Raw genomic sequence first — 27,734 nt, forward strand, 5'->3', positions numbered from 1 at the left:
CTTATTGGGAACCAACTTAATATTTTTATTGTGGTAAAATAGACATAACATAAAGTTGACCATTTTAAACATTTTTGAGAGTACAATTCAGTGGCATGAAGCTCATTCCCATTGCTGTGCCACCATCACCACCATCCATCTCCAGAACTTTCCCTTCAACCAAAACTGAAACTCCTAACCCATTCAGCACTAACTCCCCACTCTCCTCTCCCTAGCCCCTTAATTGTAACTGGAATGAGGATAATAATAATGTTCATTTCTTGTTGACTTTCTTATTGGTAACCTGTCCTTGATTCAGCCAGAAGTAGCCTTCATCTTGGGAACTGTTAGGATTATTAAAGGATAGATGGAAAGTAAAAGAGTCAAACTTCAGAGTTTAACTTCCAAAACACAAGTTTTGAGCCCCTGGCTTTCAACCAAAAACCAGGCTCTATAAAGACAGGTGAAATGTCCTTCCAAATTCCAACAGGCTCCTGGGAAGCTGGGTGGACACTCAGGATGGCCTGGCTCCAGGTCACCTTGCCTTGCACCACTGTCTTTAGGAGTGAAAACAATCCGTGAGCAGCATCATAGCTGTGCTATCAAATAGTGGAGCGGGTATCGTGGAGGAGGATTCAAGGCTTCTTTATAACCTGGAAGACAGAACAAGGGACGAGAAATACAGGTAGCAAATGTCAGCTCATGTAGGAATTAAAATCTGCTTTTCCAATCCTCCACCCCTGGGACTGCTTGAGCAGACTGCCTGGCCCCTGTGTTTCATGGTGGGTGGTGCTCTGGATGAACTGAGAAACCTCCCATTTCCTCTTGACTCTTAGATCCTGTGCCCTTATTTTAAGAGCAACCAGAATGACTGTGCTTCCTAAAGTGTGGCCCTCCCACGAAGGCCTTAGGTAAGTTTTAGTGTTCAGGGGATGGAATAAACGTGGCCATGAAATATGTCATGAGATGGGCCTGAGGGCTTTCCCTGCACTTCTATGCATAGCAAAGAGCAAAGGCTCCTGAGCAAACAAGAACAAAAAACCAAACACCGCATATTCTCACTCATAGGTGGGAATTGAACAATGAGAACACATGGACACAGGAAGGGGAACATCACACTTCGGGGACTGTTGTGGGTTGGGGGGAGGGGGGAGGGATAGCATTGGGAGATATACCTAATGCTAGATGACGAGTTGGTGGGTGCAGCGCACCAGCATGGCACATGTATACATATGTAACTTACCTGCACATTGGGCACATGTACCATAAAACCTAAAGTATAATAATAATAATAATAATAATAATAATAAAAGAAAAAAAATGGAAAAAAAAAAAAACACAGCCGTAAACTTTTAGAGTCACGCAGCCCATGGTGAACTTATCACTAGTCCAGGGAAATGGAGGAAAAAGAGGAACACTGGGTGGTTATTTTTCCTAACATTAAATTATTCCATTGAAGGAAATTACCATTGTTCTACCACTATAACTTTCCTAGTTTTCTTAGTTCCCTTCCTCTCCCCTCCCCTCTAGTCCCCTCCCCTCCTCTCCCCTTCCCTTCCTTCTTTCTCTCCTCTCAGGGTACTATAATTGGTGACAGCATTGGATAGTTGTTGCTTTCAACTGTTCCGTTAGCCTTATGGAAGGGTAACTTAAAATGTCACTGGGAAAAGATAGATAAATCCACAAGTAGGAACATTCTACAAGATAACTAGTTTTGCATTTTTGCTCCATGGCTGGGTTCTTAAACCACACCCCAGTGCTGAATGTCACACAACCAGAGCAAAGCCTCCTATTTTGGGTCATTTCTTCCAGGAATCACTTGCTGGGGGGTTGAATATGTTCCTTGAATTATGATTACCCTCTGTGTCTGCACACACATTCTCTGCCTCAGGTCCCCCAAAAATTGTCTCCACGAGGACACCTCACTGCCTTTTCTCAATGGTTTTTGCACCCAGGAGGCCTGTTTGGAGCTGGTAACTCCACACCGCATGGAAAGCAGCCATCCTGAAGGCTGCCAGTAATAGCAGGTTAGTACCAGGTGCCCAGGGGGAGCAAAGAGAGACCCTGTCACCCAGGAGAGTGGGCACTGCACTCCAAAACTATCAGGCTCTGGAAACAAAAGCAACACACAAGACAAAATGACAGCTCGTAAGGTGAGCTGAGAACTGCAGTTCAGAGCGTCACTTGAGGCTGTACGTGATTGTCACACGTCTGGAAATATTATCAGTAGTTGGCCCATTTCCACACTGCCTCCCAAGGCTCATACCACCTCCAAGAACTGGAATTTGGGACAGGTGTGAGTTCCTGGTGCTCCTCACAGCCTCCTGCCTGGACTGCTAGGGGCTCACCTCGCCTGCACTGTGGAGCTGCTGAGCAATGCACCTGGGGTACCCCCGGATGACCAGAGGGTTCAGCTGGTCCTGCACTTCATACACAAACTGCTGCAGTGACATCAGCTGGTTGGGTCCATTGAGCTTCCACCAGGAAGGCAGCATGGAGATGATTTTCTCACACAGGTGAGTCATGGGAGGGCAGACCTAGAAGAGGCAGGGCTGGACGGGTTAACTCATCTGCAGCTGTGGGTGCTCTGAGCAGAGCTGCGGTGGAGAGGACATCTTTCATTCAGGTGCCTTGCAGGTGATTTGGTGAACAAATAAGCACGTTTATGCTTGAGTACTGGGACAGTTATTATTTTAGTTACCATCAAGTGGAATCAATTTATCAAATATAAAGTTTTATAGAGGCTCTTCAGTTCTACTGGAAATCTATTAAACAGATTTTGAGTCTTCCAAGAATGTTTTTGGAATTGTGGACTCAGTCACTCAATCAACTAATGTTCACCAACTCCTAATGTTTCACTCCCTCACTTCTTCCTCCCTCCCTCCTTTTTTCCCTCGCTGTCTCTCCCTATTGTGACTGTTTCACTCATGTAATGATCACTTTATGAACAAAAAGAGAGGAAAAGAGCATGAGTATCATCATCAATGTCAGAGTGGGTTTTGACCAGTAAGTCAGCATTCATGGGGACTGTTGTTGAAATATTGTTTCAAATTAGACCAATTCTTGGTAATTAGCTTGAAATGATTTTCTAACCTTTTAAGTTGGTTAAATAAATCAGCCTATGTTACAGATTCATATAATTGACACACCTCCTGATTAGAAACCATACATGCCATGCGCTGCACTGCACCGTTAATTCCGCACTCCCCTCTCAAATCCTTTTATATCAACTAAATTCCACTCCCTATTCCCAAAACAGAATTCTCAGGGGTGAGTGCAGTTGACGTGGTGGGCTCCACCTGCCTGAACTCAGGAGTTTAGGGGTTGGGTGGGGGGTATCTGAGAAGCAGCAGACCATGCCACAGCCCAGCTCAAAAATCTCCAGGGACACTCCCTCCTGCCTCGGGAATGCAGCCGCAATCCAGACCTGGTGGGGAAGCACTGGGGCCCTCACAGACCACTGTTAGTTCCTAGATCACCGCCCCTGGTTTCTGTGACAGATTCCTCCCAGGCCTCACCGGACTACTCCCTTTGTGTTTCCTGAGAATTCCAAAAGCATGCCTGGATCCAGCACCTGCTGTCGGGAGAGCGGGGTTTTGGAAGGGGGGCCCATAACAGGAGGTGGCCCCTGCTGGACAGGAGAGGGGCCCAGAGCTGACACTCAGGCTTGGGCAGTAGGAACCTTCTGAGAACACGTTACCACTTTCCACTGGGATGTCTGCCCTTTTCTTACTAATTTTGGAGAGTTTTTGAGTATTATGGGTGGTAGTAACCCTCTATCTGTGAAATGCATTGAGAATATTTTTTTCCAGGTCTATTTCACTTTGTAACTTTGTGGAATCTATTTGCCAGAAAGTCTTTTTTTAAAAGTGTGTCAAATATGTACATTTTCTTTAAACGTATCTAGGGTTTTAAAAGGTTTCTAAACTTCCAAGTTGTTTTAAAAACAAGTTTTCCCAAATTTCCATTCAAGAGATTGTTGTATCATTTCACGGTGAAAAGCTCTAATCCATTTATCTTTATGCTCTGTAGTGAGCGGGAGTTCAACGTTGTTTACCTTTAGGCAAACAGCCAGCTGTGTCAAGATCGCTTATTAAACAAACATTTTCCCCATTAAATTGAAATAACATCTTTTGCTTTCTATTAGATTTCTGTAGATATTGTGATTGACTTCTATACTCTCTAGGCTGTTCCTATAACTTATTTGATCGTATTGATTATAGAGCCTTTATAATGTTTTATTTATTCTTCTATTAAAGTTATAAGATAGGAAACTCAATCTCCTTAGTCCCATTCAGATGCTAACTGGAACTCTATTAAATTTATATAACTCAGAGAAATAGAAACATCCAGTCCTATCTTGCTATCAGGGATAGAAATCTCCTTCCATTTGTTCATCTACTATTTTATGTCCTTCAATAATTTTGTTAGTGACTGTTTTTCTACTTCTCTGAATTTTCTAAATATTCCACGATGTCACTTTGGAATTACTTTTGTAATTCGAGGGCAAGATCTGGGGGCCCAGGACAAGCTTCTCCTCTCTCTGTGCTGCCACAGCCAGTTCTGCTCCAGGGAGCTCAGGGGACACCAACTTTCCAGAGAACAAAATGCACATGGACTCTGATTCTATTCATTAGAGACAGAAAGTCATAGTTGATGCTGAGATACAGATGTAGGGAATGTTTTCTTTCAATGTTTCAGTGTGTTCTTTGCTCTCAAATATTTCTGAAGGGTGAAGCTTTACATCTTCCCAGGACTACTTCATCCAGCAACCATGGCATGCTCTGTGCAGGACCCCAGCTGGTCTCATGCCACTTGAACAGGAGTGCCCTGCCTGTGGGGTGTGGTCTGGTGCTGATGCACAGGCTCTAAGAGCATCAAGTGACTGTTGACCTGCCTGGCCCAGGGCTGGTGGCATCTTCTCTGGTGGCATCTTCCCATCCACCTCTGGGTCCAGCTGCTGAGCTATGCCTCCTACCCAGGGCTCCCTCGGACTCGAGGCTGCAGGTGCACACTCCAGGTCAAGCTTACCCCACACCAGGCAGGAGGAAAAAGTGCTATGGGGCCTGTGGGCACGGCCTCCTGCCTCTTTACAGCCTCAGGCAGATGCTGGTTTAACTGTAGGTGAAGCTCCTTACTTTCAGGTACTGGATAACACTCTGCCTACCCCTCTGGAGCCAATGGACCACCTGGGCATTAAGCAATGGGGGCCTCCATGGGGTTGCACACATCTCTTGTTCTTGCCAGGTCCTCCCAGAGGCTGCACGGCTTTGGCCAGAGAGCTCTGAGACTGAATGTTGCCTCTGACATTGACTAGGCATGACCTTACCAGGGCCCACACACTCCAGTGCATTCCTGTGTGGGGTACTGTCCTTCTCCCCTGGTTGGGAATGTCATCACAGAGCAGAATTTCCCACCAGGGGCAGGACCTGCTTCTGAGGTCTCTCTCCTGTTCTAAGGGACTCTTGACTCTTGGAGTTGGAGTGCAGGTGGAGAACATCATGAAATCAGAGCCTGTGTCCCTCTAAGTGGAGCAGCTGCCGCCTCCCCGCTACCCAGCACCACGCAGGAAGGTGCATCCAGTGTGAAACAGGCTTCCCACAAGAAGCCAAATATCCACATTTTTAGGTGTGATCTCCTGATTTTTAAAAGACGGTCAATGTCCCCCCTCCCCTCCTCATACTCAACAGAGCACTGCAGCTTGTAGGGGAGGCCCCCGTCTGCTGTATTCCCCTCGCCTGGGAAGACCCACCTCGAACTTCTGAGCCTCAGGTTACTTTCCTCTGAAATGGGCTCAAGAGAGGACTGCACAGATCCTGGCAGTCAAATGACAGGCTGTGTGGACAGCATCTGGAACCCGGGTGAGCACCAGCTACAGGACTCCCCAGGTCCTTCCCACTGGGCCTGGCTCCTATGGAGGGTCCCACATGTATTCTTGCCCAAGGCTCACTAAGTAATAGAGCCTGGACAGCCCCAGTCCAAGCACCATCACATCTCCCCTGGTTGCCAAGATCATCTCCTATCAGGTCCCTCTGCTCCCCCTTCTGACCCTGACGCTCCAGTCTGAGCAGCCAGGGGAATTCCTAAACCGAAGGCAAATCTCACACCAGCCAGCTTAACACACTTGGCCCAAACCCAGTATCCTCACCCCCTGGGTAAGGTCTATAAAGCCGTGCCACCTCTCGGGTCATGTCATTGGGGTCACATAGTCGGGGTCACATCGCTCGCGCATCATTCTCTGCCTGCACCCCCAGGCCCATCCTCTGGCCCTAGCCCAGTTACTCTCCTTCTTCATTGTTTTATGCTTGAGCTCACCCAACTCCACTGCCCGGCCCCTTGCACTCCCTATTCCTCTGCCTTCCTCCAGCCCTTCCTTGGGCTGCTTCCTTCTTCTTGCCCTTCAGGTCTTGGTTTCAGTGTCACATCAGAGAGGTCCTCATCAGCCAGGTGAAGGTAGACTCCACCATCCTCTCATCTCACTTCATCCTGTTTCAATTCCCTGCATGGCACCTACCCCAGGAGGCAGCAACCCTTTCTGTAGAGGGCCAGATGGTCTCTGTGGCAACTCAACTCTGCCATGTATGAACACCAGCCGTAGACAAGAGTGTGTGGCTGTGTCTCAATAAAACTTTATTTACAGAAGCAGGTGGTGAGTTGTAAGCTGTTATTTATCACCCATTGATTCAACTTATGCTATCTGGCATTTTTCTTATCTGTTTCCTGGCTGGGTTCTGCCGATTTTGTTCACCGTGGTCTCTGCAGTGCCCAGAACAGCTCTTGGCATACAGTAGACACTGGGAATATCTTTTCAGTGCATGAGTGAATCAATGTTATTTGGTAACAGCATTGCTCTTTGAAGCCCTGGTGGATCTCCTAGTTTCTAGTTTCCTTTATTCCAGCACCAACTATGGCAATTTATTTTCATTTTTCTCATCAGAAAAGAGGACTAAACATCTGCAAACTAATGAGGAGACCATCCACGGTCTGGGAAGGCCAGATAAGAGCACTGAGAGGCAATGTGGCCCCTCTCACGTGGCAGGGTGTAGTGAGAGCCCATGGATGGAGCAGCAACTCTTAATTATGCAAATGCAGCTTGCAGGTGGTGAATTTTTCATTCTGGGCAAACTCACCCTTTTTTTTTTTTCACTTTTCAAAATATTCCTGGGCACCTTTCTTCACTGTCTGATGAAGTAAAGGCACACTACTTTTAATATCAGCTCATGGAAAATCTGATTAGAAGGAGAATCAAACAGAATAAAAATACGCCAACTCCTGAAACTCTTATTTTAAAATCAGATAAGAATGAGACTTGCAGCGATTGTAGTAAAAATGGATGCTGATATAAAATCAAGATGCATCCCCCATCACTATCTGTCATAGAAGGAGTCCCTCTTTTCTTTTAGAAGGAGAATTGGGTTTGGCTAAGCAACACCAGCATCCTCAGGCAGATTTGGATGGCTGTGTTGATGGCCAATGTGACATCTCGGTTCTTGTCTTCTTGGTTTAAAAGAATTTAAACAAAAGGCACACAGCAAAGGAGATGCAGCATAGAGTGATTTTATTGCAAAGGAGAAAGAATATTTTGAAAGTTAGGTGCAGAAGAGACAGTACACCCTTAGAGAGAGGGAGTTCGGGGCGGCTGCTCCTTAGGGTGAGACGGTGAGACAGCATTGATTGTTGTTGGAGAAACCCCCTTTATGGGAGTCTTACATGATTATTAATAAGGAGGTGGGAAGAGGTTTTGCTAATAAGCATGTTCTGGGTGGTCTTCTGGGTGCACATGTGTAGTAACTGTACATGCTTGTTGCTTGTTCATATGTCTCATGTCTCATTAACATCTTAAATCTCTACCCAGTGGTGGGTTTTTTTTTCTTTTTTCTTTTTTTTGGAGATGGAGTCTTGCTCTGTCGCCCAGGCTGGAGTGCAGTGGCACAATCTAGGCTCACTGCAACCTCCACCTCTGAGGTTCAAGCAATTCCCCTGCCTCAACCTCCTGAGTAGGTGGGATTACAGGTGCATGCCACCACACTTGGCTAATTTTTTGTCGTTTTAGTAGAGACAGGGTTTCACCATGTTGCCCGGGCTGGTCTTGAACTTCTGAGCTCAGGCAATCCACTCGACTTGGCCTCACAAAGTGCTAGGATTTCAGGTGTAAGCCACCACACCTGGCCATGTTTTTTACAATTATGAGCAAAGGGTCATTTTGAGGAGAGGTAAAATCAAAATGTGCATGCTGTCTAGAAGGGAAAGTCCCTACTGAAGATCGCTTTGCTTGCGTGAGCTCAATTACAATGCAAATGCTAAGACTTACTGTGTTAGCTGTACGGTAACTGGTAACCATGGTTGCTGCATTCCGAAAACAGGGCCATTTCCTTGACTACCTATCCTGCCTCAGCTGCACTGGGCTTTGTTTTATTGGTAGCAGTGAGCACAGAGGAGTAGAAGGTGCAACCTCCTTCTGTAATAAGGTGGTACCTACAGCTAGGGTGGAGGTGTGGGGGCTATTACAGACCCCTAAAACAATGGTGAACTGGTCAGCTACCTCTGGTGGGCAGGCAGGCACCGATCTGTAGCATTTGCTGATTCTTGTGGTATAAATGCTCCCACCCTGGCTGATTTCAAGTCCCCCATGTGACGTCACTGAGCTGGGAAGACATGCACGGCTCTCAGGGACATCACTGGAGGCTCCCGCACACCACTGCCCTAGTTCACTTCCTGTGAACTTTCAGAGTAGATCCCACACAGATCAGCCCTGGCCCATGTTCTTTCTTTCCCCAGGAACTCCAACCTTGGTCTCAGTCACCTTCAATCCTGTCCTGCCCCACCCAGTTGAGGAGCTCACTTGGGCCCCTGGAATGCCCTGTCTGCAAGGTCCTATTTCCTGTGGGGCAGCCCCCTGCACTGTCTAATAATGAAAACAGCCAGTCCCTCTCCCCTGCGCATCCTCCATTGGTCCAGGGAAACAAGAGGACTTTGGTTTTCTCTCCAGATGCCCAGTCCCGTTGATTCTCTAGCAAATGTAGTTTAAAAACACATTCCTAGGCAATGTCAACTGATGAGAGCCGGGAACACAGAAAGTATTTCTTTTGCTCATTTGGCCCATTTGGAAACCAAATAACGTGGCCACCTCCCTCAGCTGTTCCAGATACAGACCTCTCCCCACCACTATGTGGCTCCACAGTGGCTCCACAGTGCCTTGCTCCACAGTGGCTCTTGCAGAGTATGGCAGCAACCCAGGGGGCATCAGACAATGTGTGTAGGTATTGTTTTGGTTTTCACAATATGGGGCTGTAGGGGATGCTAGCATGTTAGATGCTTGGCAGCCACAGACAAGAAATATCCTGCAAGGACAGGAGTTCCCACTCACCCAAATCCCCAAAGGCACCCAGTGAGAAACACTGGGAAATATCAAGAGAAAGGACATGGAAAGGAAGAAAATGGTCCTAAGATGCTCTGAAGGGTGAATGACCTCTTCTTCCCCTTCCCTCTCCCACATCACATGCCCCATTGTCTCCTGCTCAAGGTGACCCGAGTCAGAACTGCAGGTCAGCCCCTTCCTGGCTTCCTCCGCAGGCACTGCCTGCTCCTGAACTCCCACCACAATCCTCAGTGATGCATTCTCCAAAGAAGCCACTGTGACAGCTGTCATTTTCAAAAACCAAATTCCAGTACCTGGTGTGCCCAGGTGCCAAGCAGTTATTTGTGTGGGGATTTATGTTCACCCACAAGGAAGACAGACTGTGATTAGCAATGCTTGGCAAACAACTCATCCCATTCTGGCTAATCCAGAAGCTAAAGTCAAGAGCCCACTGAGGGATGACGAAGGTAAACAACCTCGAGGGGCTCCTTGAACATGGAGTCTAGAAGATTCTGCTGAAGGTAACGGGGATACCAAGTCCTCACAGCTCCACAGATGCTGGAAGCATTCATATGCACTTCACGTGTCCATCAGTGGATGAATGAGTTTTTATATGTGGCATATATTCACAGTGGAATACTGTTCAGCCTTAAAAAAGAAGGAAATGCTGTGATTTTCCACAAGACAGCTAAGCCTGGAGGGCAACGCATTGAGTGAAATAGGCCAGACACAGAAAGAGAAATATTAATACTAAATGTCTCCCTTCTACGTGGAATCTAGTAGAGTTGAACTCATAGAAGTAGAGAGTAGAATGGTGCTTACCCTGAGATTGGGGTATGGTTAGGGAGATGTTGATCACAAGATACAAAATTTGTTAGACACGAGGGAAAAAAAAAAGGAAGAAGGATGGCCAAAGACCCACCATTCTCCTCTACTAAAATAATCTCCAGAAATTCAGACTTAGTAACTCCCTTCCTGAATGTCTTTCCAATGCCACAAGTGACCTCGATGCTCCATAGACCTCGATGCTCCTTCAACAGCAAAGTGCTTCTAGGGGTGGGAGCCAGCTGACCTTTCCTAGAATCCTGACTATAGATTCTGTTTAGAATGTGGGGTCTCATTTTGAGAAGCTCTTAGTATTTAACATTCACAAGAAGTTCACAGGTTCAAGAAAACATAGAACAATATTCAGGGTAAAGAGAAGCAGCAGAGATTGGCTGGGTGTGATGGCTCACACCTGTAATCCCAGCACTTTGGGAAGCTGAGGCGGGCAGATCTCCTAAGGTCAGGAGTTCGAGAACAGCCTGGCCAACATGGTGAAACCCCGTCTCTACTAATAATATAAAAGATGGTGGCAGGTGCCTGTAATCCCAGTTACTTGGGAGGCTGAGGAAGGAGAATCTCTTGAACCTAGGAGGTGCAATTTGCAGTGAGCCAAGATTGTGCCACTGCACTCCAGCCTGGGGGACAAGAATGAGACTCCATCTCAAAACAAAACAAAACAAAACAAACAAACAAAACAAACAAATAAAACAAAAGAGAAGCAGCAGAAACCAGATGCTCTGGTCAGTGTGGCCAGAGCATCCTGGGAGAAAATGCACTGAGCGACAGAGGGGGCAAATGCAAGTGGGTGGTGAGGAAAGGATCAAGGCATACAGAAAGGACACTGCTCAGATAAGCCTGCTAACTTGGGAGAAAATAATAGAGACAGGAGACAGCAAAATGCCACCCACGTCATTGTGCACAGGGGGCTTGCCTAAACATGCCCACGATGAAAAATTCCTTCCTTAACACATGCGCAGTAAGGGAAATAAAGCAATGTGGAGTGGCTCAGACTAAGGGCCGGCCTCTGCACTGGGGGAATGGGGGGTGGAGATACCAGGAATTCACGCCTTATGCAGCGGGGAGAAGCCTGTACTCTTCATCTCGTGTGTGGTGGCCTGGTATTCAGTCTATGAGGTGGGAGCCTGTTGGCAGGATCCCTTTTTTTTTTTTCACTGAGGCTTTCTTTTAATAAATTCTGCTCTCCTTACCTTTCAATGTGTCCACGTGCCTAATTTTTCCTGGTCATGAGACAAGTACCTGGGTTTTAGCTGAACTAAGGAGCACAAAATTCTGCATCTGAAGGACTGAATCGAAGAGGAGAAGAGGAGAAAGAAAGCTGAACACTGAGGAATGCCACTACGTCCGAAATCATTCGAAGTCAATGAAAATCAGTCACCTGTAGATGTGATTTTGGTTGTTGATAGGAGGAACAGTATTTGCCATAGTGTTTAGAGTATTGATATTTTGAGGAAAATTTCTCATTTGTGGCTTGATTGGTTAGCTCCCTCTGAAAAACATTTTGTTCATGAATTCTATTTAAATTTATGAGCTTTGTAACAACTTGAGGAGGTTGATCTAGCATGTAGGATTTTTTTTTTTTTTTTAATGAGTTCTTGCTCTGTTGTCCAGGCTGGAGTGCAGTGGCATGATCACAGCTCACTGCAGTGTCAACCTCTCCAGATTCAGGCGATCTTCCCACCTTAGCCTCCCCAGTAGCTGGGACTACAGTTGCGGGCCACCACGCCCAGCTAGTTTTTGTATTTTTTGTAGACATGTGGTATTGTCACATTGCCCAGGCTGGTCTCAAACTCAAGAGATCTGCCCACCCTTCCAAAGTGCTGGGATTACAGGAGCAAGCCACTGCATCCATCCAGCTATTCTTATTCTTCTTTTTTTTTTTTTTTTTGAGACAGGTCTCCCTCTGTCACCCAGGCTGGAGTGCATTGGCATGATCTCAGCTCACTGCATCCTCCAACTCCCAGGTTCAAGTGATTCTCCTGCCTCAGCCTCCCAAGTAGCTGGGACCACAGGCATGCTGATTGGTTTCAGGAGGTGACTAATCAGAGGCTGAAGTGAAACCAATCAGATATTTGCATAGGATGTAACTTTGTAACTTCACTTCAGCCTCTGATTGGTTGCCTTCCACAACCAATCAGACTGGTTGCAGGCCACTCTTTCATTTACATAGGGTGTAAACCAAGTAACCAACAGGAAACCTCTATAGAGTACTTAAACCCCAGAAAATTCTGCAATCAGCGCTGTTGAGCTGCTTGCTCAAGCCCACTCCCACTCTGTGGAGCGTACTTTGGTTTCAATAAATTCGTGCTTTTGTTGCTTCATTCTTTCATTGCTTTGTTTGCCAGGGTTTCTGGGTAGGCAGAATGGCCCCAAAGATACCCCAATCCCCAAATTCTGTGAATACCAAGCATTAAATGGCAACGAGGAATTTTCAGATGTAATCAGGGTACGGATTTCAAATAGGAAGATCACCCTGGGTCATCCTGGTTAGATTAGTCCAATCTAATAAAATCAGCTTTTACAAGCAGAGAACTTCCTGTGGCTAGGGACAAGGGAGATGGGGCAAGATGGGGAGGTGGTGTCAGAGATTCAAAACTTTGACTAACTACTGCTGCTTTTGAAAATGAAGGGCTACCAAGCCAAAGAACACGGGCAGCATTCAGCAGCCAAGAAGGACCCTGGCCATCAGCTAGCAATGAAACGAGGACCTTGATCCCACCACAGAAAGGAACTGAATTCCGCCCAAACCTAAATGAGCCTGGAGACAAATTATCCCCTGGAGCCTCTTGATAAGGAGCCAGACTGGCTGTCATCTCAGTTTTGTACTCAGGAGACCCTAAGCAGAAAACCCAGCCAAGCCGACTGGACTTCTGACCTACAGAAGTGGGAGGAAATCAACAAGTGTTGTTTGCTGCCTCTAAGTGTGTGGTGATTTGTTCTGGCAGCAAAAGAAAATGAATACCGTTAAGAGGTGAGATGCAGAAAGAAGAAACAGAGTGGATCTTCGGATGCCCCCTGGAACCTAATAAGGCAGAAAGAAGAAACAGAGTGGGTCTTCGAATGCCGCCTGGAACCTAATACTATGTTTGACATTGGTGTTGCATCCAGATTTCAAAACAAGATCCCGGCTGTCCTTCTACATTACCGCCCCAGGAACAACAGAAAGTAGTCACAGGGAGAATCACCAATTCAGTTCTTCTAATGAGGAGCTTAGGAAGAGAGAAGTTTGTGGTTTGCCTGCAGTGGCTTTTCTAGTTAGCAGGGGGACAGAGATTAGGACTCCAAACTCGTGACTCTCAGCCTAGGAACCTTCCAGAGACCACTCCAGGAAGGACGCATGAAATGTCAGCCCTCCTCACATTTTGCCTGTCTACTCACCTTTCTGTAGATGGCAAAGATGGTTCCAATGGAGGCCAGGCAGTCGATGCTGGAAGATCCATCCAGTGGGTCAAAGCAGACCACGTATTTCCTCTAAATCAGAGAGGGAAGCACCACCCAGTCAACACATCTTCCCATTAGCACAATTGCGCTGTCAGGGCTGTGTGCAGCAGAGAATACCACATGGAAAAAAGATAAGAGAACCACGGCATATCCTTATCAAAAAACACCATGACTTACAGAGGGCAGGGTGTGTCAGCTTACATAAAAATATTCCTTTGGGTTTTGTATTGGACAACTCGCCTGTCCAATGTGAAGACGAGAAGATAAAGCGGGTGGGGTCTTGAAAGACCCATTTCCCTACACCCAGCCAGTCTGCCGTCACAGGCAGCTCCAGCCATGGAGGGAAGTCCCTGGGTCCTTTGTACAGCCGCCTGTGTGCAAGGTCCTAAGAGAGTCCTTAGTGATGGGGACTGGAGCCCCTGGCTCATTAGACACCGGTGACAAAACTTCAAGTGAGATGAGGGTCATTTCTCCCTCTACTCAAATTAGTTTTCCCTGACTTTCCAACAAGTATTAGCCTAGTTTCATTTGAGCTTTGTTTCTGTTTTTTTGTTTTACTTTGTTTTGTTTTTTCCATGCTCAGAGGCAGACAAAAAAAGTTTGATAATCTATAAACTTAGAAATTCTCCAACATCTCTACAGTAATCTAATGTATCCCATAGTGACCCGATTTAGCCCACTCATACATGCTTTCATTCAGCAGATACTTGTTGAGCTTCCAGCATATGCTGGGAACTGTTCAGGGCACTGGGATTTCAGGGAGGTGGCAATACTGGCAGCAAGGCTGATTTCTTGGAACTGAGATTCTAGTGTGAGAAAAGTCAGCACACACACAAATAGGTTGTGGTGTGTGCCCTAAAGAAAACCTACGCAGGCTGGAGGGGCTGGAGACCCATGAAGAGGGTCACATTTGATGACAGCCTTGACTAGCATTAAGGAATGAAGACACACAGAGAGACCCAGAGAACAGATTTTTTTTTTTTTGAAGACAGAGTCTCATTCTGTTGCCCAGGATGGAGTGCAGTGGTGTGGTTACAGCTCACTGCAGCCTAGAACTTCTGGGCTCAAGCAATCCTCCCACCTCAGCCTCCTGAATAGCTGGGACTATAGGAGCACACCACCATGACCACCTAATTTTTCAATTTTTTGTATTTTGATTTATGTTGCCCAGGTGGGTCTCAAATTCCTGAGCTCAAGTGATCCTCCTACTTCAGCTTCCCAAAGTGCTGGGATTGCAGGCGTTAGCCACCATGCTCATCTTAGAGAGGAGAGTTTTAGGCAGAGAGATTAGCAGGTGTAGAGTATTCAAGAGCTGGCATGAAAACCTGTGTAATTCAGACCAATGGTAGAAGACAATGGTAGATTAGACAGGAGAGAGAAACAAGGCTCATGTCAACTGAAGTTGAAAGTTTAAAATAATAGGGGTGATGTGGCTTAAATTATGTGAGACAAGTGTAAAAGTGCCTTGCACAGTACCTGGCATATAGCAGAGGTTAAATAAATTTGGCTTTACTTTACCTTTTCCATTCTTCCAGCTAATCACAAAGAAATAGCCTCTTGTCCCCAATTTCCAATGTGTAAAAGAAGGGCAAATAGCCCAATAGATGCTATTCTATTTGAGAGAGAGGCAGTTCAGTGCTTTGTTTCATAGTTCATTGAAATATCAGGGCCAGTGTGCTTGTGACTCCTAAGGAGTTCAGCCAACTTTTTGGGTCAAATAGAATAGCATCTATTCTGCGTTACTATATTGCTGCTGAACATTGGTTGAACCTTTTGACCGCCAGCAAACCTCTCTATAAAAAGCTATTCATGGACCCATAGTGAATACGGTCCCTCCCTAGCCATGCCCTGCACTAATCAACTTTACCATCGTGTTGAACAAGAGCACAGGATCCTCGTGATTTCCTTTCTAGAGTAGTCTAACAGCTCATCAGGCATGAAGAAATCTCTGCTGGAACCATAACCCCCTTGCAAAATGTGGGGTGAGGGTGGGGGTGGAAACAAGAAGAGGGGTGAGAGTACGAGGCTTTAATTTTCAGCTCTTCCCAGGAACTCTGGTTTTTACTGGACTCCACAAGTTCAAGCCCCAAAAGATGCGTCACTTGTCACTGACAGATAAAGTGAACAGCCGTGAACAGCCGTGAACAACCGCCCACTGAGGTGGTTCCATTCATCACTCTGAACTATTTCCTGAATGAATCACTGTCCTACTGTAGAGTCTTCTTTCACTAGACAGCTCAAGATTTCCAACTAGAAAAGTGGCAATCCATTGTTTCTAGAAAACAAATAAATGTTAAGAAATAGAGGAAAATCCCAGAAATTAAAGAAAAACAGATTGTTCCTGGCTCAGTAGCATCATCTAATGGCGAGCAGGGGCACTGCAGCCCCTGGACGCACCTTCCTGGCGATGATGATCATGTCCTTTTTCTTTTGTATGAGATGGGGATCATGGGCTGAGCAGATGCCCCAAAGATGTCTGCCATGCTGTATGCAGGAATGCTGAGGTTTCATGCAAAAGCGTATGTTGGGATCACTTGACAGGGTGCATGGAAAGTATCCTAGCAGAGTTTTGCTAACAGAGAATGTGCCCTCCTCTAGTACTCTAGAGTCACAGCCCAGATCCTAGCCTTCGGGTGGAGGTCCCGCCCTATGAACTGCCATCAGACTGTCCTATTGTTCAGAGACTCCTTTTGTCCTTACTACTTCGTCTCAGGCCTGCGAGGATCTCTACCAAGCAGAGCAAGCCCATAAATAAGTAGCTTTGTGCTCACCGATGCATCAGTGTCGCTGAAATAACTGTGAAGTGGACACCACTCTCCCTCCCTCTGGGCCTTTCAGCTGCTCTGTGTGTCCACGCTGTTGTGTGCCCTGAAAGAATTTTGAGATTTGCTGAAAGGTCTCCAGCTGCAATATCAGACCTTGTGGGTAACTCAAATGTCTAACATTTAAATATGGCTGAAAGGGGTCAACAGCTGGGCTGGATGGTGGCAGAAGTAGCAGGCCTTCCCTTGGATCTCTTTACAGGGAAGAGATGACTCCTTACAAATGGCACTAGTAATCCCTCTCCCTCCTGATACCCATCTAACAGGAAAGTGCATCCTGCTCATAAGAAAACCCCAGGCCACATTTGTCTTATGTGACCCTGGTCTCTGGCTACAGCTGACTTGACACAAACTAAGACAATCAGATTTTTCTCTTCTGGAACTTGCTGTGAGACACAGAGACACAGTGGATTGGATGACAATGCTGGGACGTGAAGGATGTGTCCTCGAGGCTAGGAACGCAGTAGGTGCTGGATTTCATGAGAGTCCCCTGAAATATTCCAACAAATTCCCTTTCTGCTTCAGCCAAAATGAATGGGTTTCTGTTACCTACAGCAAAATTGGCCTTGAGTACAACAACAGATATTACTATTAACATTTTGCAAATGAAGAAAGGGAGACTCAGAGAGGTTAAAAATGTTGCCAAGCTCAGTCTACCCTAGTCAGGATAGCATAGGTTATGCTGCAGCAATAAATAAGCCGGAAACCCCAGTGGCTTAGTACAGCAAAGGTTTATTTCTCCTTCTCATGCCAGGCTGATAGCAACAGGGTAAGTGGCTCAAGCCTCCAGGCTCCTGCTGAGCTGTGACCCTGTCTCTGAAATGCATGACTTCAGAGGTGGCTCAGAAGGGAAGAGAGAGGATAAGGGATTGAGCATTGGGTGTCAACCTAGATGTAATTCTACCTCCACCCCATTTGACAAAACCCCTGGCCCTCAACTAAAAGCAAGAGAGGCTAGGAAATGTATTCTTCCTATGGGCCCAGGAAGAGAAATGAGTGTGGGGAGACTGATCTCCACCAGCCTCTCACACAGCTGGGATGGGCAGAGGCAGAACCTGGCCTAAGGCCACCCTGACCCCAGCATAAGGCATCTCGCCAGCACTGGTGCCAGCGGCCTTCTCTGCAGCTCACCAGGACTCCACTCTCCATCACCAGCATCTCCATCCACCTCACTCCAGCTGTGGCTGCCATAAGGAGTCCTTGCACCTTATAGCAGCACCTCAGTGCTTCAGGGACCAAAGGATGCATCTCTTTTTATTTTTCTCTTATTTTTAGTTTTTTAATTTTTGTGGGTACATAATAGGTGTATATATTTATGGGGTACATGAGATGTTTTGATACAGGCATGCAATGCATAATAATCACATCAAGAGAAGAATGTGGTATCCATTCCCTCAAGCATTTATCCTTTCTGTTACAAAAATCCAATTATACTTCTTAAGTTATTTTTAAATGTACAATTACTTTATTTTCGACTATAGTCACTCTACTGTGCTATCAAATAGTAGATCTTATTAATTCTTTGTAACTATTTTTTTATACCCATTAACTATCCCCACCCACCCCTGCCAATGCCATCCCACTACTTTTCCCAGCCTCTGGCAACCATTCTTCTGCTCTCTATGCCCATCAGCTCAATTGTTTTGATTTTTGGATCCCATGAATAAGTGAGAAAATGCCACGTTTGTCTTTCTGTGCCTGGCTTGTTGCACTTAACATAATGACCTCCAGTTCCATCCATATTGTTGCAAATGACAGAATCTCATTCCTTTTTATGGCTGAATAGTACTCCATTGTGTATATGCACCACATTTTCTTTACCCTTTCATCTACTGATGGACACTTAGGTTTCCTCCAAATCTTAGTTATTGTGAACAGTGCTGCAGTAAACTGGGGAGTGCAGATTTCTCTTCAATATACTGATTTCCTTTCTTTTGTGTATATACCCAGCAGTGGGATCACTGATTTGTACAGTAGCTCTATTTGTAGTTTTATGGGGAACCTCCTAACTGTTCTCCATAGTGGCTTTATTAATTTATATTTCCACCAACGGTGTATAAGAGTTTACTTTTCTCTAGATTTATACTCGTATATACATAAAATGCCGAAGATTCCACCAAAAAAAACCTGTTAAGATAAATGAATTCAGTAAAGTTGCAGGATACAAAGACAAAATACAAAAATCGGCAGCACTTGTATACACTAATAATGGACTATCTGAAAAGAAAATGTAGAAAAAGATTCCATAGAAAATAGCCACAAAAAAAGAGACTCCTAAAAATAAATTTAACCAGGAGCTGAAAGACCTCTGATTTGAAAAGTATAAAATATTGATGAAAGAAATTAAGCGGATGCAAATAAATGGAAAGATATCCTGTGTTCTTGCATTAGAAAAACTAATATTTTTAAGATGCCAGTCCTAACCAAAGCTATCTATAGATAATGAAATCTCTATCAAAATACCAGTGACACTCTTCACAGAGATAGGAAAAGCAATCCTAAAACTCATATGGAACCAAAAAAGACCCCAAATAGACAAAGCAATCTGGAGAAGAAGAAAAAGAAAGTAAGCTCCAAACATCATACTGCCTGACTTCAAAATACACAATATACTACAAAGTTATAATAACCTAAACAGGATGACATTAGCATAAAGAAAGACAAATAGACCAAAGGGACAGAACAGAAAGCCCGGAAATAACTCCATGCATCTAAGCCAACTGATTTTTGACAAAGTGCCAAGAGCACACGTTGCAAACAGGACAGACTCTTCAACAAATGGTGCTTGGAAAACGGGATGTGCACACACCGAATGAAACTGTATCTCTATCCTTCACCAGATAGAAAAATAAACTCAAATGGATTAAAGACATAAATATAAGACCCCAAAATATGAAACTACTAGAGGAAAACAGCAGAAATGCTTTAAGACATTGGCCTGAGCAAGATTATTTTGAACATGACTCCAAAAGAGAATTGAAGCTGCTGAAGCCCTGCTTCCTATGAAATCTCCCACTTACTTGAGGGATTCAAGAAGTCCTGAATTTATCCATGTTGCTATGAGGCCAGATGTCATTACAGAAACTGTAGTGGAGGTGTCAACTGAGGGGTCTGAACCCATGAATACCTCTCCTATTCCTACATCATCAGATAGCCATGAACCAATGAAAAGGAAAAAAATTGGCTGTAAACCAAAGACCCAACAATCACCAATTTCCAGTGGGTCTCCTGAGTTAGGTATAAAAAAAAAAAAGAGAAAAGGAAAAGGAAACATAATATATTTGTGGGAGTTTCTTTTAGATCTACTTAAAGATAAAAATATTTGTCTCCAGTATATTAAATGGATTCAGAGAGAAAAAGGCATATTCAGGCTGGTGGATTCAAAGGCTGTCTCCAAGCTTTGGGGAAAGCATAAGAACAAACCAAACATGAACTATGAAACTATGGAATGAGCTTTGAGATTCTATTACCAAAGGGGAATTATTGCAAAGCTACCAAAAGGGAAGTCTCGCAAAGGTTGAAGGACAGAGGCATGTGTATCAGTTTAAGGATATGCCCAAAAACATAGTGGTCAGAGATGATGACAGAAGTGAACTCTGTAATGAAAATTTAGCAGGAGCTACTGATAAAAAATCATTGGAACGAGTGTCACTGTCGGCAGAAAGTCTCCTGAAAGCAGCATCCTCTGTTTGTGGTAGAAAAAATTCAACCCCCATAAACTTCTCCAGAGCAGAGAAGGGTGTAGCTAGAGTTGTGAATATCACTTCCCCCCGTCACGATGCTTCATGCAGGTTTCCAACCACCACTGCATCTGTATCAGCAACAGCAGCTCCAAGGACAGTTTGTGTGGCAATGCAAGTACCTGTTGTAATGACATCATTAGGTCAGAACATTTCAACTGTGGCAGTTCAGTCAGTTAATGCAGGTGCACCATTAATAACCAGCACTAATCCAACAACAGCGACCTCTCCAAAGGTAGTCATTCAGATAATCCCTACTATGATGACAGTTTCTACTGAAAACCAAGAAAAAATCACCATGCAGCCTGTCAAAATTATTACTCTCCCAGCTACACAGCTTGCACAGTGTCAACTGCAGACAAAGTCAAATTTAACTGGATCAGGAAGCATTAACATTGTTGGAACACCATTGGCTGTGAGAGCACTTACCCTTGTTTGTTTCAACAGCCCATGGTACACCTGTGATGAGACTCTCAGTACCTACTCAGCAGGCATCTGGCCAGACTCCTCCTCGAGTTATCAGTGTGGTCATAAAGGGGCCAGAGGTTAAATCAGAAGCAGTGGCAAGAATGCAAGAACATGATGTGAAAACTTTGCAGCTGAAAGAAGAAAAGCTGGCAGATGCAAATAAGACAGTTACCCACGTAGTGGTTGTCAGTGTAGCTTCAGCTATTGCCCCTTCCTGTAACTATGAAAATGATGGACTAGTGACGTGAGAAATAAAATAGCAGCTCCACCATGTGCTTCAGGCTGTTAGTGGTAGTAGTGACATAAACATTTGCAAGGGAAGTCATCAAGAAAAAGTCAAAGAAGACTTTAAGACATTTTTAATGCTTATAGGAAAACAATTGGCCAGGCGCGGTGGCTCACAATCCCAGCACTTTGGGAGGCTGAGGCAGGTGGTTCACCTGAGGTCAGGAGTTTGAGACCAGCTTGGCCAACATGGTGAAACCCTGTCTCTACTAAAAATACAAAAAATAGCCAGGCATGGTGGTGGGCGCCTGTAATTCCAGCTACTTGGGAGGCTAAGACATGAGAATCACTTGAACCCAGGAGGAGGAGGTTGCAGTGAGCCAAGATCGCGCCATCGCACTCCAGCCTGGGCAACCAGAGCGAAACTCCAACTCAAAAAAAAAGAAAAAGAAAAAAAGAGAACAGGAAAACAATCAAACTTACTGGAAATAAATTACCTATCTCATGTTTCAGTGGGAAATGAACTACATATTAAGATGCTGACAGAAAACTACCTCTTACAGAAACAACTGAACCCGTCAATCAAAAGAATTGAAAGGGACCAAGCAGCTCACTATGAGATCAAGTTACACTAAGACTTGGAACACTAACATTCTGTAAGAGGTTATGTAGTTTTCAGTGGGGAGGGGTTGGGATGACTGATCTCATTGTTACATATAGCAATTTTTGATGCATTTTATATGCATCCCAGCAATTATTACTGTGTTTGCACAATAATCACCTAACTGGTGCTAAGTGAAGACCCTGCTAATAGAGGTATTTTAGAATGTGAATTGAAGAATGGATCCAAAAACTTCAGAAAAAGGATAGCAAAAGAAGATCTAGTGATATATATATACATATATACATATATGTGTATATACATATATGTGTATATATGTATATATGTATATATACACATATATGCACATATGTGTATATACACATATATGTATATACATATAAGTGTATATGTGTGTATATATACATGTGTATATATACACATGTATATATACACATATATACATATATACATATATACATATATAGTGATATATATATCACTATATATACACACACATATACACATATATATACATATATATGTATATACATATATATCACTATATATATCACTATATATGTATCACTATATATACACACACACATATATATACATATATATATATCTTATAGCTTAAGCTAATTTAAAACAAAGCCCTCAGACTAACTTTTTTTTTCTTTCTTAAAATAAGCTAATGGCTTGTTTGTGTAAAGCTTTTTTATTAAAAGAAAAAATGTAAAAATCTTGTACCTAGCACAGTATTGTTATAGAATTTACGTGTAACATTTTATATGGTAGTTTAAGTCTGTCAGTTTCTTAACTGTGGACAAATTAACAAATGGCTTTGGCCTTTTGCTGTAACATGCCTGTGTCACTCATTCAGCCCTGGCATTTGTGCAGATATATCAGTTTCAGTTCTACTGTCTCTAGGAAGTTCAGGCTCAGCATGAATTTTTGTCAGGTAGCTCTAATACCTGGAGCTTTTTCTTTCTTTCTTTCTTTCTTACTTTCTTACTTTCTTTCTTTCTTTCCTTCCTTCCTTTCTTTTCCTTCTTTCTTTCTCTCTCTCCTTCCTTCCTCCCTTCCTTCCTTCCTTCCTTCTTTCCTTTCTTCTTACAAACAGAAATACTAGATATAGCAATCCCACTATTGGGTGTATATTCAGATAAAATTAAATCAGTATGCTGAAGAAATACTTGCACTCCCATGATTATTGTAGTACTATTCACAATAGCCAAGAAATGGAATCAACCTAAGTGTCTATCAATGCATACATAGATTGTTACAAATGCGGTACATACACAGAATGGAATCCTATTCAGCCACTAAAAAAACTGAAACCCTTTAATTTCCAACAACATGGGTGACCCTGGAAGACATTATATTAAATGAAATAAGCCGGACACAGAAAGACAAATATCACACGATCTTACTTATATGTGGAATCTAAAAGGTTGATCTCATAGAAGTAGAAAATAAAACAGTGGGTGCCAGAGACTGGGGAGGGAGTGGTTAACAGGTACAAAAGTATAATTAGATAGCAGGAATAAGCTCTGGTGGCTTATTGTACAGCAGAGTGGCTATAGTTTTCAATAATGTATATTTCAAAATAACTGAAAGAGAGGCGTTTACATGTTATCACTATAAAGAAATGATAAATGTTTCAGGTGATGGTATGCTAATTACCCTGAACTGATTATCACACTATGTATACATGTTTTGATATATCACTTCGTATCGCATAAATATCTATAAATATTATGTATCAATTAAAATTTTAAAAAGAGCTGGACATGACCTCCTAAATGAAATTAATGATCCAGTAGTGGGTTGCAACTTATATTTTGAGAAATACTGATTAGTGTTATCACAATAATCATGAAAAGCAGTGAAAGCTAAAAGAATTAAAGAAGTCACCACTAAGCCATGGTGCTGGGAGGTGAAAAAGAAGAGGGAGAACAGCTGCTTTTCATCACATGCTCTTCACTTATTTAACTTGTTCTTATGTGAATTCATTGATTTGATAAAAATGAAAAGTACAACAAAAAAGCTAAGCAAGCAAGAAAGGCCTTTAATTCTTTTCCTGGTTCAAGTTGTTCCTGTTGTGGTTTCCACAGCCCTGATTCAGTTCCCTGGGATAAGAGCCTGCCCCTGGGTTAGAGACCCAGCACCTGACCCTCACCTACTCCTGATCTCTTTCAGCAATGATGTATCTCTGTCATATCCAAACTCGCCTCCAGCTGGTTCAGGAACATTCATGATGTCAGCATGGAAGCCAGCAGGACAACTTGGAGTGGGTTCTTCAGATTGTCACCAAAGGCTGGGAGCAGAGAATGAATTATTTCAGGAGGCGGATCCTGCTACCTGGCTGACTTTACTATCCAGGTGAGGAGGGCATGCCGGCCTCATGCCCAGGCCATCTCTCCAGTTGGAGGACAGGGCCACAAACACCTCCAGCATGGCTTTGGGGAGGCCCAGCTCCAACATGATGCTGCAGTTCCTCACACTATGTTCTCACAGTCTGGGTATAGGTTTTTTATGCTTATGGAGGCTGCAGGCCAGAAAGAACTCAAGGGAGCCCTTGCACAGGGCATCGTGTACCTCCCAGCCTTGGCCTTCTGTCTCCAGCCTTTCCACTGCATTTTCCTTTTCTGCAACACCCTGCAGCACTCCAGGAAGAAGGTATAAGAGGTGAGGATTCCTCCTGATGCCAGCATTTGATCTGTGCTATGCTTGGACCTGTGTGAGTCCAAGCTTTGTTTTTAAGGGCAGAGCCTGAGTAGAACATGAGGCAATTCTGCAACAGGCACAGTGACGATGATGGACCATTGTGTCTATGGCTGTGATTTCAGTGGAGCCCTTCTTTTACTATTGCTGGGGCAGCTTGCCATTGCTGGAAAACAAGGGGTGCACACAGGGTCACCAGCCAGCCTAGACCACAGTTGAAAGCCACCAAAACCACTGTGTCAGCCATAGGCCAAGGACTAATGCAAAACCCTTCCTCTTCCTAGACCTTGATGGGAGAGAGCGTAGAAGCCAAGACATCCTGGAGAGACAGGGGCCAGCATCCGGGCTCCACCTGCAAGCTTAGAGCCAGGTACAAAGATGGGAATCTGCTGTAGTTGGGAGAGAGAGGAGAGTCAGGACCTCACCTTTTGAGAAAGATCCTCAGCAACCCACACTTGAGAGAGTCCATAAGGCTGCTTTTCTTGGAACCTGAGTGGCCAAAAAGCCTGAGCTTGATTCTTGGGTGCAGGTTCTGCGTGAGTCAGGGCTATTAGATGAAGAGTCCTCAATGCATATCCTGAGCATGGATGAGAAAAAGCCAGTTAGTGACAACAACAACAAAAACAAAAAGTTTCAAATGACTATTCCCATGGTCCGTAAGCCCTGGTCTGCAATTATTACTAATGTTGTAGATATGTTTATTTCTGTCTCTAATAAATTGTTTTAAAACTTCAGATAAAATTGACATAACAAGAAGTCCAAGCCAGAACAATCAGGCAAGAGAAAGAAATAATAGGCATCCAAGTAAGAAAAGAAGAAGTCAAACTATATGATTCTACACCTAGAAAATCCTAAGGACTCCACCAAAAGAATCCTGAACTAATAAATGCTTTTGATATAGTTTAAGGATATAATACAAATGTATAAAATAAGTAGCATTTCTATATAACAATAACAAGCTGAAAACCCAATAAAGCAAGCAATCCCATTTACAATAGTCAAAAACGAATAAATAAATATGTAAGAATACGTCTAACCATGGAGATAAAAGATCTCTACGAGAACTACAAAACACTGCTGAAAGAAATCAGAGATGACACAAACAAATAGAAAAACTTTCCATGCTCATTAATTTGAAGAATCAATATTGATAAAATGGCCATACTGCCCAAAGCAATCTATGGATTCAATACTATTCCTATCAAGCTATCAACATCATTTTTCACAGAACTAGGAAAAACTATTCTAAAATTTATATGGAACTAATAAAGGGCCCGAATAACTAAAGCAATCCTGAGCAAAGAGAACAAAGCCAGGGGCATCATGCTACCAGACTTCAAATTATACTATAAGGCTACAGTAACCAAAACAGCATGGTACTGGTACAAAAACAGACATGCAGACCAATGGAACAGAATAGAGAAACCAAGAATAAAGCCGAACACCTACAGCCTTATGATCTTCAACAAAGTTGAAGCAAAGAGGAAATAAGCAAAGAGGAAAGGACTCCCTAGTCAATAAATGTTCCTGAGATATCTGGCTAGCCATATACTGAAGACTGAAACTGGACCCCTACCTTTCACCATATACAAAAAGTAACCACTATGGATTAAAGATTCACATGTAAGACCTCAGAATATAAGAACCCTAGAAGAAAACCTAGAAAACAGCGTTCTGGACATCAGCATTGGCAAAGAATTTATGACTATATCCTCAAAAGCAATTGCAACAAATACAAAAATTGACAAGTGGGACCTAATTAAACAAAAGTGCTTATGGACAGTAAAAGAACTATCAACAGAGCAAACAGACAACCTACAGAATGGGAGAAAATATTTGCAAACTAAGCATCTGACAAAGCTCTAATATCCAGAATCTATAAGGAATGTAAACAATTGAACAAGACAAAATTAAAAACCAAATAGCCTCATCAAGAAATGGGCAAAAGACATTAACAGACACTTCTCAAAAGAAGACATACAAGTGGCCAGCAAAAATGAAAAAATTACTAACCACCAGAGTAATGCAACATTACTAATCATTAGAGAAATGCAATTTTTCACACCTTTTCACTTTCAGAACCCAGTAGAGCTATTGAAGCTTTACAGCTCATGGGGCCTCTCTATGACTGGGAACTCTTAAGAGTTTTAACTCTCAGCCTTGCTCACACTGGGCCTCCAGCAATTTGTCAGTTGCACTTTGCTTTCCCTACCCAGTTGCTTGTTCCTGTGGAGGTCTCTACCTGTGGGTTTCTGAGGCTGTAAGTTGTGATTTTTAGTATTACTCTGTCTCTCCAATTATGGGGTCATGGTTTGCTCCATGACTTCACGTGCCTGAGGGGTCTAAGAAGAATCGTTGATTTTTCACGCGTGTTTTCCTTGTCCAGACACCCAACAGTATGTCCTTCTCTTGGGCATAAGATCTGAAATTATAGTGTTAATGTGTGGTGAAGAGTGGATCCAGCTGGCATGCTCACAATGACCAAATTGTGTTGATCATATTTTAATCCAATACATTGCTCCACTATTAACTTGCAAATAAATGACACATTTGCTTTCTAGACATATTCCAGGAAGGCCAAAGAAACTGGTTCTTATCAATATGGAATAATTCCCCTGGTGAATTTCTTTTAGGATAGACCAAAGCTGATCTAGAACATAATCTTTAGATACTTGGATCCTTCCCACTAGACAAGAAAGAACATCTGAGCTGAAAGGCTCCATTAGAAGAGCAATGTGGGATGGTGTTGTGCTGACAACTGGTAGTCCCTGCCCTACATCTTTGTAGAGGACTGGAGCCCAGAGTGGGCCATGGTCAACTTACATGTTGAAGTGAAGACCTACTTCTAGGTGTGAATGTGCTTATTACAGATATGCCAGGTGCTAAGTACCCCAGGACTACAGTAAAAATAAGAATACATGCTGTATCCACGATCAGGAGGCACACAAGCCAGAGCGCCAGCTGTGGAATCGCACAGCCCGGGTTCAAAGCCTGGCTGGTCCATGACTACCTGAATGACCTGCAGAAAGGTCTTAGGTACATTTGTCAAAAGAAGTGGAGATCCCGCCTGCCAGGAAGGGATGTGGTAAGGGGCAGCATCCAGTCAGGTCAGGGCACCGCGTCCTCTCCTTGGAAACCTTCCTAGCGGGGCTGGTGGCCCTAGCAGCCAGGGTGGCCATGTAGAAGGTGGACCTGGCTCCAGGCGGCATAGAGGCACTGGAGCAGCCCTGGGGGAGCCTGGCAGGATCCGGGTGGCCCCGTGCTTGGCTTCCAGCAGGTTCTGGCCCTGTAACCCAGGGGACAGGCCGGCCAATACAGGGCCACTGGGTGCCAAGGCAGCGCCCAGGCCAGGCGCCAGGCGGGAAGGGCTCTGACATGTCAGCCCGCATACCCCACAGCCCCACAGAGGGACCCATCCGAGGCCACACACCTGCCCGCAGCAGCAGGATGTCCCCAGGTGTTAGAGAGTCCTGCTGGGCCCGGCGGAGGCGGGCGCGGTGGGGGTGGGGCTCTCTCTTTTGCCCTTT

General features: G+C 44.2%; 1 long non-coding RNA gene and 1 pseudogene across 1 annotated transcript; one reads left to right on the top strand and one right to left on the bottom strand.

Annotated features, from left to right (window-relative positions):
* Positions 1-67: 67 nt before the first annotated feature.
* On the bottom strand, positions 68-27,730 carry LOC129048077 (uncharacterized). Its single transcript, XR_010136473.1, has 4 exons — positions 27,638-27,730; positions 24,633-24,784; positions 13,559-13,651; positions 68-632 (listed from the first exon to the last, which is right to left on the bottom strand). It is a non-coding gene; the product is annotated as an uncharacterized LOC129048077 (long non-coding RNA).
* LOC100453352 (ETS-related transcription factor Elf-2-like) lies at positions 19,425-20,899 on the top strand (annotated as a pseudogene).
* Positions 27,731-27,734: the final 4 nt, after the last annotated feature.

The sequence above is a fragment of the Pongo abelii genome, chromosome 13, assembly GCF_028885655.2.
Source record: "Pongo abelii isolate AG06213 chromosome 13, NHGRI_mPonAbe1-v2.0_pri, whole genome shotgun sequence".
NCBI lineage: Eukaryota > Metazoa > Chordata > Mammalia > Primates > Hominidae > Pongo > Pongo abelii.